The sequence below is a fragment of the Xenopus laevis genome, chromosome 9_10L, assembly GCF_017654675.1.
Source record: "Xenopus laevis strain J_2021 chromosome 9_10L, Xenopus_laevis_v10.1, whole genome shotgun sequence".
NCBI classification, from domain to species: Eukaryota; Metazoa; Chordata; class Amphibia; order Anura; family Pipidae; genus Xenopus; species Xenopus laevis.
The window spans coordinates 29,318,982-29,333,013 of NC_054387.1; the positions used below are offsets into that span (position 1 = coordinate 29,318,982).

General features: G+C 43.4%; 1 long non-coding RNA gene across 8 annotated transcripts in view; it reads right to left on the bottom strand.

Annotated features, from left to right (window-relative positions):
• Positions 1-14,032, bottom strand: part of LOC121397941 — a 128,619-nt gene that overhangs the window by 83,660 nt on the left and 30,927 nt on the right. The gene's annotated exons all lie outside the window — the stretch shown is intronic.

A 14,032-nucleotide genomic window follows, 5' to 3' on the forward strand; every position in this document is an offset into this window, starting at 1 on the left:
TGAATAATGTAAACTTGCTGGAAAACACTGCGTAAAGTTGTGTGTGTGAGCCAAAAGATAAACATATAACGACCTAGACTGGAGAGAATGTGATAAGAAGCTTAGATTTAAGCTCCCGTGGGCATGGACAGATGTGAATGGAAGTATAATTTGTGTAATGCACTGCGTAAATGTGATGGCGCTAAAAAATAAGAAAGAAGCCAGAAGACAAAGAAAATGATTGATGGCGCTAAAGAATAAGAAAAGGAAGACAGAAGACATGGGAAAATAAATCAGAATGGCAGGCCTTGAAGTACGGAAGTCGGATTGTTTTTATGATTAATATTACCTTTTAAAGTAAAAACCCTTTTACACTCACAGCCATAAGCTAAGCTCTGTCGCTACTGTCCCGTCTGTTAGTGCCACAGCTCGACTTAATGTGGGAAGAAGGCATACCATTACCGGAAGATAGACCAGTAGTGCCTGTTCGTGCGGACCATGAAGGCTGAGGGTATTCACTGCTCTATGAGGGGTAAAGCCAGCTTTATCATCAAGGATGTCCCCTCCAACATGCAATGAGTTAACCCTTGATTCTTGCTTCTTCAATAGTAGCCAGTTCTGTCGTTCATACACAGCATTCACTCCATCATCCACATTGATTCCGATCATACTTTAACAACCACACGCCACAACTGGACCCTACTAGGTATGATGTGATAGAATCCTCGATTGTAAGCTCCCCTGTGGCAGGGACTGATGTGAAGGATGTAAACTGCTGGAAACCACTGCGCCCTAAAGTGTGTGTGTAGCCAAAAATAAACAGTACGGACTGAACTGTGAGAGATGTGATAGGAAGCTTAGATTGTACGCTCCGTGGGCAGGGACAGATGTGAAGAAAGTATTAATTTGTTGTAAGCACTGCGTAAAATGTGACGGCGCTAAAGGAAATAGAAAAGGAAGCAGAAGACAAAGAAAATGATGTTATGGCGCCTAAAATAAGAAAAGGAAGCCGAAGACAGGGAAAATAATCAGACATGCCACGCCTGAAGTACGGAAGGTAGGATTTTTAGATTATATACCTTTAAGGTTAAAAACCTTTTAACACTCACAAGCCAGAAGCTCAGCTCTTCGCACTGTCCCGTCTGTTAGGCACGCTCGACTGATAATGTGGGAAGAAGCATACCTCATGACGGAAGACAGACAGTCATGCCTGTTCGCTCGGACCAGAAGGCTGAGGGGTACACTGCTATTGAGGGGTAAAGCCAGGCTTATCCAATCAGGATGTCCTCCCAACACTGCCACATGAGTTAAACACTTGGCATCTGTGCTTTTCACTAGTATGCAGTTCTGTAGTTCATACAGCATTCACTCCATCATCCAAGTGATTCCGATCAATACTGTTATACAACGCCAACCGCCAATACTAGACCCTACTAGGTAGGAATTGTGATAGATGATTTGATTGTAGCTCCCCCTGTGGGCAGGACTGATGAATGATTGTAAACTGCGGAAACCACTGCGTAAAGTGTGTGAGCCAAAAAGAAAACATAAACGGACCTAACTGTGAGTAATGGATAGGCAAGCTAGATTGTCGCTCCCGTGAGCGGACAGATGTGAATGAGATATTTGTGTACATGCACTGCAAAATTGACGCGCCAAGAAATAAGAAAAGAAGCCAGAAGACAAAGAAAATTGATGTGATGGCCACTAAAGAAAATAAGAAAAGGAAGCCAGAAGACATGGGAAAATAACAGAATGGCACGCCTGAAGTAACGGAAGGTAGGATTTTTATGATATGTATACCTTTTAAGGTAAAAACCCTTTTACACTCACAGCCAGAAAGCTAAGCTCTTCGCTACGTCCCGTTGTTAGTGCACGCTCGACGTAATGTGGGAAGAAGGCATACCTCATTACGGAAGACAGACAGTAGTGCTGTTAAAACGCTCGACATGAAGGCTAGGGTATCACTGCTCTATTGAGGTAAAGCCAGGCTTTATATCAGGTGCCCTCCCAACATGCAATGAGTTTAAACAACCTTGGCATTCTAGTGGCTTTTCACTATTATGCAGTTCTTAGTTACATCACAGCATTCACCCCATCATCCACATTGATCCGATCAATCTTTATACAACCACAGCACACACACTGACCATAGGTATGAATGGATAGAAGTCATTAGATGTAAGCCTCCCCCTGTGGGCAGGGACTGAATGTGAATGATGTAAACTGCTGGAAACCACTGCGTAAAGTGTGTGAAGCCAAAAGATAAACATATAACGGAATAACTGTGAGTGAATGTGATAGGAAGCATTAGATTGTACGCTCCCTGGGGCCAGGGACAGATGTGAATGAAGTATAATTTGTGTAATGCACTGCGTAAAAGTGACGCCGCTAAAAAAATAAGAAAAGGAAGCCAGAAGACAAAGAAAATGAATGTGATGGCGACTAAAGAAATTAAGAAAAGAAGCCAGAAGAAATGGAAAATAATCAGAATGGCACGCCTGAAATACAGGAAGGTGGATTTATTTTATATTATAACAATATGTAGATAAACCCTTTACAATCACAAGCCAGAAGACCTGATCGTACCCTAATGTCCTACTTAGGCACGCTGATGATAATGTGAGAAGAAGCTACTCAAATACGAAGACAGACAGATTAGTTGGCCTGTTCCCGGACCATGAAGGACTACGAGCGAGTATCACTGCTCTACTTGAGGGGTAAAGCCAGGCTTTATTCAATCAGGATGTCCCTCCCAACATGCCAAATAGAGTATACAACACCTTGGCATTCTGGCTATACTTCCACCTAGTATAGCAGTTCTGTAGTCATACACAGCATTTACCCATCATCCACATGATTCCGATCAAACATTATTACAACCCACACGCACAATTACCACCACTAGGTATGAATTGTACTAGAATCATTAGATTGAATAAGCTCCCCCTGTGGGCAGGACTGATAGTGAATGTGTAAACTTGCTGGAAACCACTGCGTATAAATGTTGAGCCAAAAGATAAACAATATAACGACAATAATGGGTGAGTACCATAGGGCTTAGATTGTAACTCCCGTGGAGACGGACAGATGTGAATGAAGATAATGTTAATGCACGCGAAAATGTGACGGCCGCTAAAGAATAAGAAAAGAAGCCAGAAACAAAGGAAAATGATGTGTGGCAGCTAAAGAACATAAGAAAGGAAAGCCAGAAGAACATAGGACAATAATCAGAATGGCCACCCGAAATACGGAAGTAGGATTGTTTTTAATGATTATAATACCTTGTAGATAAAAACCCTTTTACACTCACAACCAGAAGCCTAAGACTCATTCGCTACTGTCCCATTCTGTTAGATGCCACGGCTCACTGAATTGGGGAAGAAGGCTACTCATTACGAAGACAGACAGTAGGCCTGTTCCTCGACCAGGAAGCTGAGGGGTATCACTGCCTATTGAGGGGAAGCCAGGCTATCAATCCAGGATGTCCCTCCCAAACATGCAATGAGTAACACCTTGCATTCCTGCTCTTCACTAGTATGCAGTTCTGTAGTTCATACACAGCATTCACTCCATCATCCACAGTGATTCCGATCGAATACGTTATACTAACCTAACAACCCACATGCCAATACTGACCCATAGTATGAATGTGATAAACCTTAGATTGTAGTCCCCCTGTGGGCAGGGACTGATGTGAATGATGTAAACTTGCTGAACCACTGCGTAAAGTGTGTGAGCCAAAAGATAAACATATAACACATAAACTGTGAGGTGAATGTGCATAGAGCTTAGTGTACGCTCCCGTGGGCAGGGACAGATGTGAATGAAGTATTAATTTGTGTAATGCACTGCGTAAAAGTGACGGCGCTAAGAATAAAGAACAAGGAAGCCAGAAGACAAAGAAAATGATGTGATGGCGCTAAAGAAATAGAAAGGAAGCCCAAAGAAATGGGAAAATAATCAGAATGGCACGCCTGAAATACCGGAGGTAGATTGTTTTAATGATTATAAGCTTGTAGATCAAAAAACCCTTTACACTCACAAGCCAGAAGCTAAGCTCTCGCTACTTGTCCCGTGTAGTGCACGCTCCGACTGTAAGGTGGGAAGAAGGCATACCTCATTACGGAAGACAACAGTAAGTGCCTGTATCGCTCGGACCATGAGGCTGAGGGTATCACTGCTCTATTGAGGTAAGCCAGGCTTTATCAATCAGGATGTCCCTCCCAAACACTGCAATGAGTTAAACACCTGCATTCTGTGCTCTTCACTAGTATGCATTCTTAGGTTCATACAAGCATTCACTCCATACATCCACATATTCGATCAATACTTTATACAAACCCAACACCGCCACAATGACCCTAACTAGGTATGAATGTGATAGAATCCTTAGGATTGTAAGCCCCTGTGCAGGGACTGATTGAATGATGTGAATGGAGTAAACTCTGGAAAAACAGCGTAAATGTGTGGAGCCAAAGATAAACAGTATAACGGACCTAACTGATGAGAGAATGTGATAAGAAGCTTAAGATTGTAAGCTCCCGTGGGCATGGACAGATGTGAATGAAGTATAATTTGTGTAATGCACTGCGTAAAATGTGATGGCGCCGCTAAAGAATAGAAAAGGAAACCAGAAGACAAAGAAAATGACTGTTGATGGCGCTAAAAGAAATAAGAAAAGGAAGACAGAAGACATGGGAAAATAAGCAAATGGCATGCCCTGAAGTACGAAGTCGGATGTTTTTATGGTTATATACCTATTTAAGGTAAAAACCTTTTACACTCCACAAAGCAGGAAAGTAAGCGCTCGCTACTGTCCCGTCTGTTAGTGCACGCTCGACTGTAATGTGGGGAAGAAAGGATACCTCATTACCGAAGACAGACACGTAGTGCCTGTTCGCTCGGACCATGAGGCTGAGGGGTATCCACTGCTCTATTAAACGGGTAAAAGCCAGGCCGTTATCACAGGATGTCCCTCCCAACATGCAAATGAGTTAAACACCTTGGCATTCTGTGCTCTTCACATAGTATGCATTCTGTCGTCATACACAGCATTCACTCCATCATCCACATGATTCCGATTCAATACTTTTATACAACCCACACGCCACAAACTGACCCTACAGGTATGAATGTGATAGAACTCCTGCGATCTTAAAGCTTCCCCCTTGTGGGGCAGGACTGATGTGAATGATGTAAATATGCTGAAACCACTGCGTAAAGGGTGTTGAGCCAAAAAAAGATAAACATATAACGGACCTAACTGTTGCCAACACAGCCGGCAACCACACAACGAAGCCGCGAACACAGTGAATGTGATAGGAAGCTTAGATTGGACGCTCCCGTGGGGCAGGACAGATGTGAATGAAGGGTATAATTTGTAATGCACTTTATATATATTGTGACGGCGCTAAAGAAATTAAGAAAAGGAAAGCAGAAGACAAAAGAAAATGAATGTGATGGCGCTAAAGAAATAAGAAAAGGAAGCCAGAAGACATTGGGAAAATAATCAGAATGGCACGCCTGAAAGTACGGAAGGTAGGATTTTTTTATGGATTATATACCTTTAAGGGTAAAAACCCTTTACACTCACAAGCCAGAAGCTAAGCTCTTCGCTACTGTCCCGTCTGTTAGTGCACGCTCGACTGTAATGTGGGGAAGAAGGCATACCTCAATTACGGAAGACAGACAGTAGTGCCTGTTCGCTCGGACCATGAAGGCTGAGGGGTATCACTGCTCTATTGAGGGGTAAAGCCAGGCTTTATCAATCAGGATGTCCCTCCCAACATGCAATGAGTTAAACACCTTGGCATTCTGTGCTTCTTCACTAGTATGCAGTTCTGTAGTTCATACACAGCATTCACTCCATCATCCACATTGATTCCGATCAATACTTTATACAACCCACACGCCACAAACTGACCCTACTAGGTATGATGTGATAGAATCCTTAGATTGTAAGCTCCCCCTGTGGGGGCAGGGACTGATGTGAATGATGTAAACTTGCTGGAAAACCACTGCGTAAAGTGTGGTGAGCCAAAAGATAAACATATAACGGACCTAACTGTGAGTGAATGTGATAGGAAGCTTAGATTGTACGCTCCCGTGGGGCAGGGACAGATGTGAATGAAGTATAAATTGTGTAATGCACTGCGTAAAATGTGACGGCGCTAAAGAAATAAGAAAAGGAAGCCAGAAGACAAAGAAAATGATGTGATGGCGCTAAAAGAAATAAGAAAAGGAAGCCAGAAGACATGGGAAAATAATCAGAATGGCACGCCTGAAGTACGGAAGGTAGGATTTTTTTATGGATTATATACCTTTTAAGGTAAAAACCCTTTTACACTCACAAGCCAGAAGCTAAGCTCTTCGCTACGTCCCGTCTGTTAGTGCACGCTCGACTGTAATGTGGGAAGAAGGCATACCTCATTACGGAAGACAGACAGTAGTGCCTGTTCGCTCGCGACCATGAAGGCTGAGGGGTATCACTGCTCTATTGAGGGGTAAAGCCAGGCTTTATCAATCAGGATGTCCCTCCCAACATGCAATGAGTTAAACACCTTGGCAATTCTGGTGCTTCTTGCACTAGATGCAGTTCTGTAGTTCAACACAGCATTCACTCCATCATCCACATGATTCGATCAATACTTTATACAACCCACACGCCACAACTGACCCTACTAGGTATGAATGTGATAGAATCCTTAGATTGTAAGCTCCCCTGTGGGGCAGGGACTGATGTGAATGATGTAAAACTTGCTGGAAACCACTGCGTAAAGTGTTGGTGAGCCAAAAGATAAACATATACGACCTAACTGTGAGTGAATGTGATAGGAAGCTTAGATTGTAGCGCTCCGTGGGGCAGGGACAGATGTGAATGAAGTATAATTTGTGTAATGCACTGCGTAAAATGTGACGGCGCTAAAGAAATAAGAAAAGGAAGCCAGAAGACAAAGAAAATATGTTGATGGCGCTAAAGAAATAAGAAAAGGAAGCCAGAAGAAATGGGAAAATAATCAGAATGGCACGCCTGAATACGGAAGGTAGGATTGTTTTTAATGATTATATACCTTTAAGGTAAAAACCCTTTTACACTCACAAGCAGAAGCTAAGCTCTTTCGCTACTGTCCCGTCTGTTAGTGCACGCTCGACTGTAATGTGGGGAAGAAGGCATACCTCATTACGGAAGACAGACAGTAGTGCCTGTTCGCTCGGACCATGAAGGCTGAGGGGTATCACTGCTCTATTGAGGGTAAGCCAGGCTTTATCAATCAGGATGTCCCTCCCAACATGCAATGAGTTAAACACCTTGGCATTCTGTCTTCTTCACTAGTATGCAGTTCTGTAGTTCATACACAGCATTCACTCCATCATCCACAGTGATTCCGATCAATACTTTATACAACCACACGCCCAATACTGACCCTACTAGGTATGAATGTGATAGAATCCTAGATTGTAAGCTCGCCCCTGTGGGGCAGGACTGATGTGAATGATGTAAACTTGCTGGAAACCACTGCGTTAAAGTGTGTGAGCCAAAAGATAAACATATAACGGACCTAACTGTGAGTGAATGTGATAGGACGCTTAGATTGTACGCTCCCGTGGGCAGGGACAGATGTGAATGAAGTATAATTTGTGTAATGCACTGCGTAAAATGTGACGGCGCTAAGAAATAAGAAAAGGAAGCCAGAAGACAAGAAAATGATGTGATGGCGCTAAGAAATAAAGAAAAGGAAGCCAGAAGACATGGGAAAATAATCAGAATGGCACGCCTGAAGTACGGAAGGTAGGATTTTTTCATGATTATATACCTTTAAGGTAAAAACCCTTTACACTCACAAGCCAGAAGCTAAGCTCTTCGCTACTGTCCCCGTCTGTTAGTGCACGCTCGACTGTAATGTGGGGAAGAAGGCATACCCTCATTACGGAAGACAGACAGTAGTGCCTGTTCGCTCGGACCATGAAGGCTGAGGGGTATCACTGCTCTATTGAGGGGTAAAGCCAGGCTTTATCAATCAGGATGTCCCTCCCAACATGCAATGAGTTAAACACCTTGGCATTCTGTGCTTCTTCACTAGTATGCAGTTCTGTAGTTCATACACAGCATTCACTCCATCATCCACAGTGATCCGATCAATACTTTATACAACCACACGCCAATACTGACCCTACTAGGTATGAATGTGATAGAATCCTTAGATTGTAAGCTCCCCCTGTGGGGCAGGGACTGATGTGAATGATGTAAACTTGCTGGAAACCACTGCGTAAAGTGTGTGTGTGAGCCAAAAGATAAACATATAACGGACCTAACTGTGAGTGAATGTGATAGGAAGCTTAGATTGTACGCTCCCGTGGGGCAGGGACAGATGTGAATGAAGTATAATTTGTGTAATGCACTGCGTAAAATGTGACGGCGCTAAAGAAATAAGAAAAGGAAGCCAGAAGACAAAGAAAATGATGTGATGGCGCTAAAGAAATAAGAAAAGGAAGCCAGAAGACATGGGAAATAATCAGAATGGCACGCCTGAAGTACGGAAGGTAGGATTTTTTTATGGATTATATACCTTTTAAGGTAAAAACCCTTTTACACTCACAAGCCAGAAGCTAAGCTCTTCGCTACTGTCCCGTCTGTTAGTGCACGCTCGACTGTAATGTGGGGAAGAAGGCATACCTCATTACGGAAGACAGACAGTAGTGCCTGTTCGCTCGGACCATGAAGGCTGAGGGGTATCACTGCTCTATTGAGGGGTAAAGCCAGGCTTTATCAATCAGGATGTCCCTCCCAACATGCAATGAGTTAAACACCTTGGCATTCTGTGCTTCTTCACTAGTATGCAGTTCTGTAGTTCATACACAGCATTCACTCCATCATCCACAGTGATTCCGATCAATACTTTATACAACCCACACGCCAATACTGACCCTACTAGGTATGAATGTGATAGAATCCTTAGATTGTAAAGCTCCCCCTGTGGGGCAGGGACTGATGTGAATGATGTAAACTTGCTGGAAACCACTGCGTAAGGTACTGTGTGTGAGCCAAAAGATAAACATATAACGGACCTAACTGTGAGAGAATGTGATAGGAAGCTTAGATTGTACGCTCCCGTGGGGCAGGGACAGATGTGAATGAAGTATAATTTGTGTAATGCACTGCGTAAAATGTGACGGCGCTAAAGAAATAAGAAAAGGAAGCCAGAAGACAAAGAAAATGATGTGATGGCGCTAAAGAAATAAGAAAAGGAAGCAGAAGACATGGGAAAATAATCAGAATGGCACGCCTGAAGTACGGAAGGTAGGATTTTTTTTATGGATTATATACCTTTTAAGGGTAAAAACCCTTTTACACTCACAAGCCAGAAGCTAAGCTCTTCGCTACTGTCCCGTCTGTTAGTGCACGCTCGACTGTAATGTGGGGAAGAAGGCATACCTCATTACGGAAGACAGACAGTAGTGCCTGTTCGCTCGGACCATGAAGGCTGAGGGGTATCACTGCTCTATTGAGGGGTAAAGCCAGGCTTTATCAATCAGGATGTCCCTCCCAACATGCAATGAGTTAAACACCTTGGCATTCTGTGCTTCTTCACTAGTATGCAGTTCTGTAGTTCATACACAGCATTCACTCCATCATCCACATTGATTCCGATCAATACTTTATACAACCCACACGCCACAACTGACCCTACTAGGTATGAATGTGATAGAATCCTTAGATTGTAAGCTCCCCCTGTGGGGCAGGGACTGATGTGAATGATGTAAACTTGCTGGAAACCACTGCGTAAAGTGTGTGGTGTGAGCCAAAAGATAACATATAACGGACCTAACTGTGAGTGAATGTGATAGGAAGCTTAGATTGTACGCTTCCCGTGGGGCAGGGACAGATGTGAATGAAGTATAATTTGTGTAATGCACTGCGTAAAATGTGACGGCGCTAAAGAAATAAGAAAAGGAAGCCAGAAGACAAAGAAAATGATGTGATGGCGCTAAAGAAATAAGAAAAGGAAGCCAGAAGACATGGGAAAATAATCAGAATGGCACGCCTGAAGTACGGAAGGTAGGATTTTTTTTATGGATTATATACCTTTTAAGGTAAAAACCCTTTTACACTCACAAGCCAGAAGCTAAGCTCTTCGCTACTGTCCCGTCTGTTAGTGCACGCTCGACTGTAATGTGGGGAAGAAGGCATACCTCATTACGGAAGACAGACAGTAGTGCCTGTTCGCTCGGACCATGAAGGCTGAGGGGTATCACTGCTCTATTGAGGGGTAAAGCCAGGCTTTATCAATCAGGATGTCCCTCCCAACATGCAATGAGTTAAACACCTTGGCATTCTGTGCTTCTTCACTAGTATGCAGTTCTGTAGTTCATACACAGCATTCACTCCATCATCCACATTGATTCCGATCAATACTTTATACAACCCACACGCCACATACTGACCCTACTAGGTATGAATGTGATAGAATCCTTAGATTGTAAGCTCCCCCTGTGGGGCAGGGACTGGATGTGAATGATGTAAACTTGCTGGAAACCACTGCGTAAAGTGGTGTGGTGAGCCAAAAGATAAACATATAACGGACCTAACTGTGAGTGAATGTGATAGGAAGCTTAGATTGTACGCTCCCGTGGGGCAGGGACAGATGTGAATGAAGTATAATTTGTGTAATGCACTGCGTAAAATGTGACGGCGCTAAAGAAATAAGAAAAGGAAGCCAGAAGACAAAGAAAATGATGTGATGGCGCTAAAGAAATAAGAAAAGGAAGCCAGAAGACATGGGAAAATAATCAGAATGGCACGCCTGAAGTACGGAAGGTAGGATTTTTTTTATGGATTATATACCTTTTAAGGTAAAAACCCTTTTACACTCACAAGCCAGAAGCTAAGCTCTTCGCTACTGTCCCGTCTGTTAGTGCACGCTCGACTGTAATGTGGGGAAGAAGGCATACCTCATTACGGAAGACAGACAGTAGTGCCTGTTCGCTCGGACCATGAAGGCTGAGGGGTATCACTGCTCTATTGAGGGGTAAAGCCAGGCTTTATCAATCAGGATGTCCCTCCCAACATGCAATGAGTTAAACACCTTGGCATTCTGTGCTTCTTCACTAGTATGCAGTTCTGTAGTTCATACACAGCATTCACTCCATCATCCACAGTGATTCCGATCAATACTTTATACAACCCACACGCCAATACTGACCCTACTAGGTATGAATGTGATAGAATCCTTAGATTGTAAGCTCCCCCTGTGGGGCAGGGACTGATGTGAATGATGTAAACTTGCTGGAAACCACTGCGTAAAGTGTGTGTGTGAGCCTAAAAGATAAACATATAACGGACCTAACTGTGAGTGAATGTGATAGGAAGCTTAGATTGTACGCTCCCGTGGGGCAGGGACAGATGTGAATGAAGTATAATTTGTGTAATGCACTGCGTAAAATGTGACGGCGCTAAAGAAATAAGAAAAGGAAGCCAGAAGACAAAGAAAATGATGTGATGGCGCTAAAGAAATAAGAAAAGGAAGCCAGAAGACATGGGAAATAATCAGAATGGCACGCCTGAAGTACGGAAGGTAGGATTTTTTTTATGGATTATATACCTTTTAAGGTAAAAAACCCTTTTACACTCACAAGCCAGAAGCTAAGCTCTTCGCTACTGTCCCGTCTGTTAGTGCACGCTCGACTGTAATGTGGGGAAGAAGGCATACCTCATTACGGAAGACAGACAGTAGTGCCTGTTCGCTCGGACCATGAAGGCTGAGGGGTATCACTGCTCTATTGAGGGGTAAAGCCAGGCTTTATCAATCAGGATGTCCCTCCCAACATGCAATGAGTTAAACACCTTGGCATTCTGTGCTTCTTCACTAGTATGCAGTTCTGTAGTTCATACACAGCATTCACTCCATCATCCACATTGATTCCGATCAATACTTTATACAACCCACACGCCAATACTGACCCTACTAGGTATGAATGTGATAGAATCCTTAGATTGTAAGCTCCCCCTGTGGGGCAGGGACTGATGTGAATGATGTAAACTTGCTGGAAACCACTGCGTAAAGTGTGTGTGTGAGCCAAAAGATAAACATATAACGGACCTAACTGTGAGAGAATGTGATAGGAAGCTTAGATTGTACGCTCCCGTGGGGCAGGGACAGATGTGAATGAAGTATAATTTGTGTAATGCACTGCGTAAAATGTGACGGCGCTAAAGAAATAAGAAAAGGAAGCCAGAAGACAAAGAAAATGATGTGATGGCGCTAAAGAAATAAGAAAAGGAAGCCAGAAGACATGGGAAAATAATCAGAATGGCACGCCTGAAGTACGGAAGGTAGGATTTTTTTTATGGATTATATACCTTTTAAGGTAAAAACCCTTTTACACTCACAAGCCAGAAGCTAAGCTCTTCGCTACTGTCCCGTCTGTTAGTGCACGCTCGACTGTAATGTGGGGAAGAAGGCATACCTCATTACGGAAGACAGACAGTAGTGCCTGTTCGCTCGGACCATGAAGGCTGAGGGGTATCACTGCTCTATTGAGGGGTAAAGCCAGGCTTTATCAATCAGGATGTCCCTCCCAACATGCAATGAGTTAAACACCTTGGCATTCTGTGCTTCTTCACTAGTATGCAGTTCTGTAGTTCATACACAGCATTCACTCCATCATCCACAGTGATTCCGATCAATACTTTATACAACCCACACGCCAATACTGACCCTACTAGGTATGAATGTGATAGAATCCTTAGATTGTAAGCTCCCCCTGTGGGGCAGGGACTGATGTGAATGATGTAAACTTGCTGGAAACCACTGCGTAAAGTGTGTGTGTGAGCCAAAAGATAAACATATAACGGACCTAACTGTGAGAGAATGTGATAGGAAGCTTAGATTGTACGCTCCCGTGGGGCAGGGACAGATGTGAATGAAGTATAATTTGTGTAATGCACTGCGTAAAATGTGACGGCGCTAAAGAAATAAGAAAAGGAAGCCAGAAGACAAAGAAAATGATGTGATGGCGCTAAAGAAATAAGAAAAGGAAGCCAGAAGACATGGGAAATAATCAGAATGGCACGCCTGAAGTACGGAAGGTAGGATTTTTTTATGGATTATATACCTTTTAAGGTAAAACCCTTTTACACTCACAAGCCAGAAGCTAAGCTCTTCGCTACTGTCCCGTCTGTTAGTGCACGCTCGACTGTAATGTGGGGAAGAAGGCATACCTCATTACGGAAGACAGACAGTAGTGCCTGTTCGCTCGGACCATGAAGGCTGAGGGGTATCACTGCTCTATTGAGGGGTAAAGCCAGGCTTTATCAATCAGGATGTCCCTCCCAACATGCAATGAGTTAAACACCTTGGCATTCTGTGCTTCTTCACTAGTATGCAGTTCTGTAGTTCATACACAGCATTCACTCCATCATCCACAGTGATTCCGATCAATACTTTATACAACCCACACGCCAATACTGACCCTACTAGGTATGAATGTGATAGAATCCTTAGATTGTAAGCTCCCCCTGTGGGGCAGGGACTGATGTGAATGATGTAAACTTGCTGGAAACCACTGCGTAAAGTTGTGTGTGAGCCAAAAGATAAACATATAACGGACCTAACTGTGAGAGAATGTGATAGGAAGCTTAGATTGTACGCTCCCGTGGGGCAGGGACAGATGTGAATGAAGTATAATTTGTGTAATGCACTGCGTAAAATGTGACGGCGCTAAAGAAATAAGAAAAGGAAGCCAGAAGACAAAGAAAATGATGTGATGGCGCTAAAGAAATAAGAAAAGGAAGCCAGAAGACATGGGAAAATAATCAGAATGGCACGCCTGAAGTACGGAAGGTAGGATTTTTTTTATGGATTATATACCTTTTAAGGTAAAAACCCTTTTACACTCACAAGCCAGAAGCTAAGCTCTTCGCTACTGTCCCGTCTGTTAGTGCACGCTCGACTGTAATGTGGGGAAGAAGGCATACCTCATTACGGAAGACAGACAGTAGTGCCTGTTCGCTCGGACCATGAAGGCTGAGGGGTATCACTGCTCTATTGAG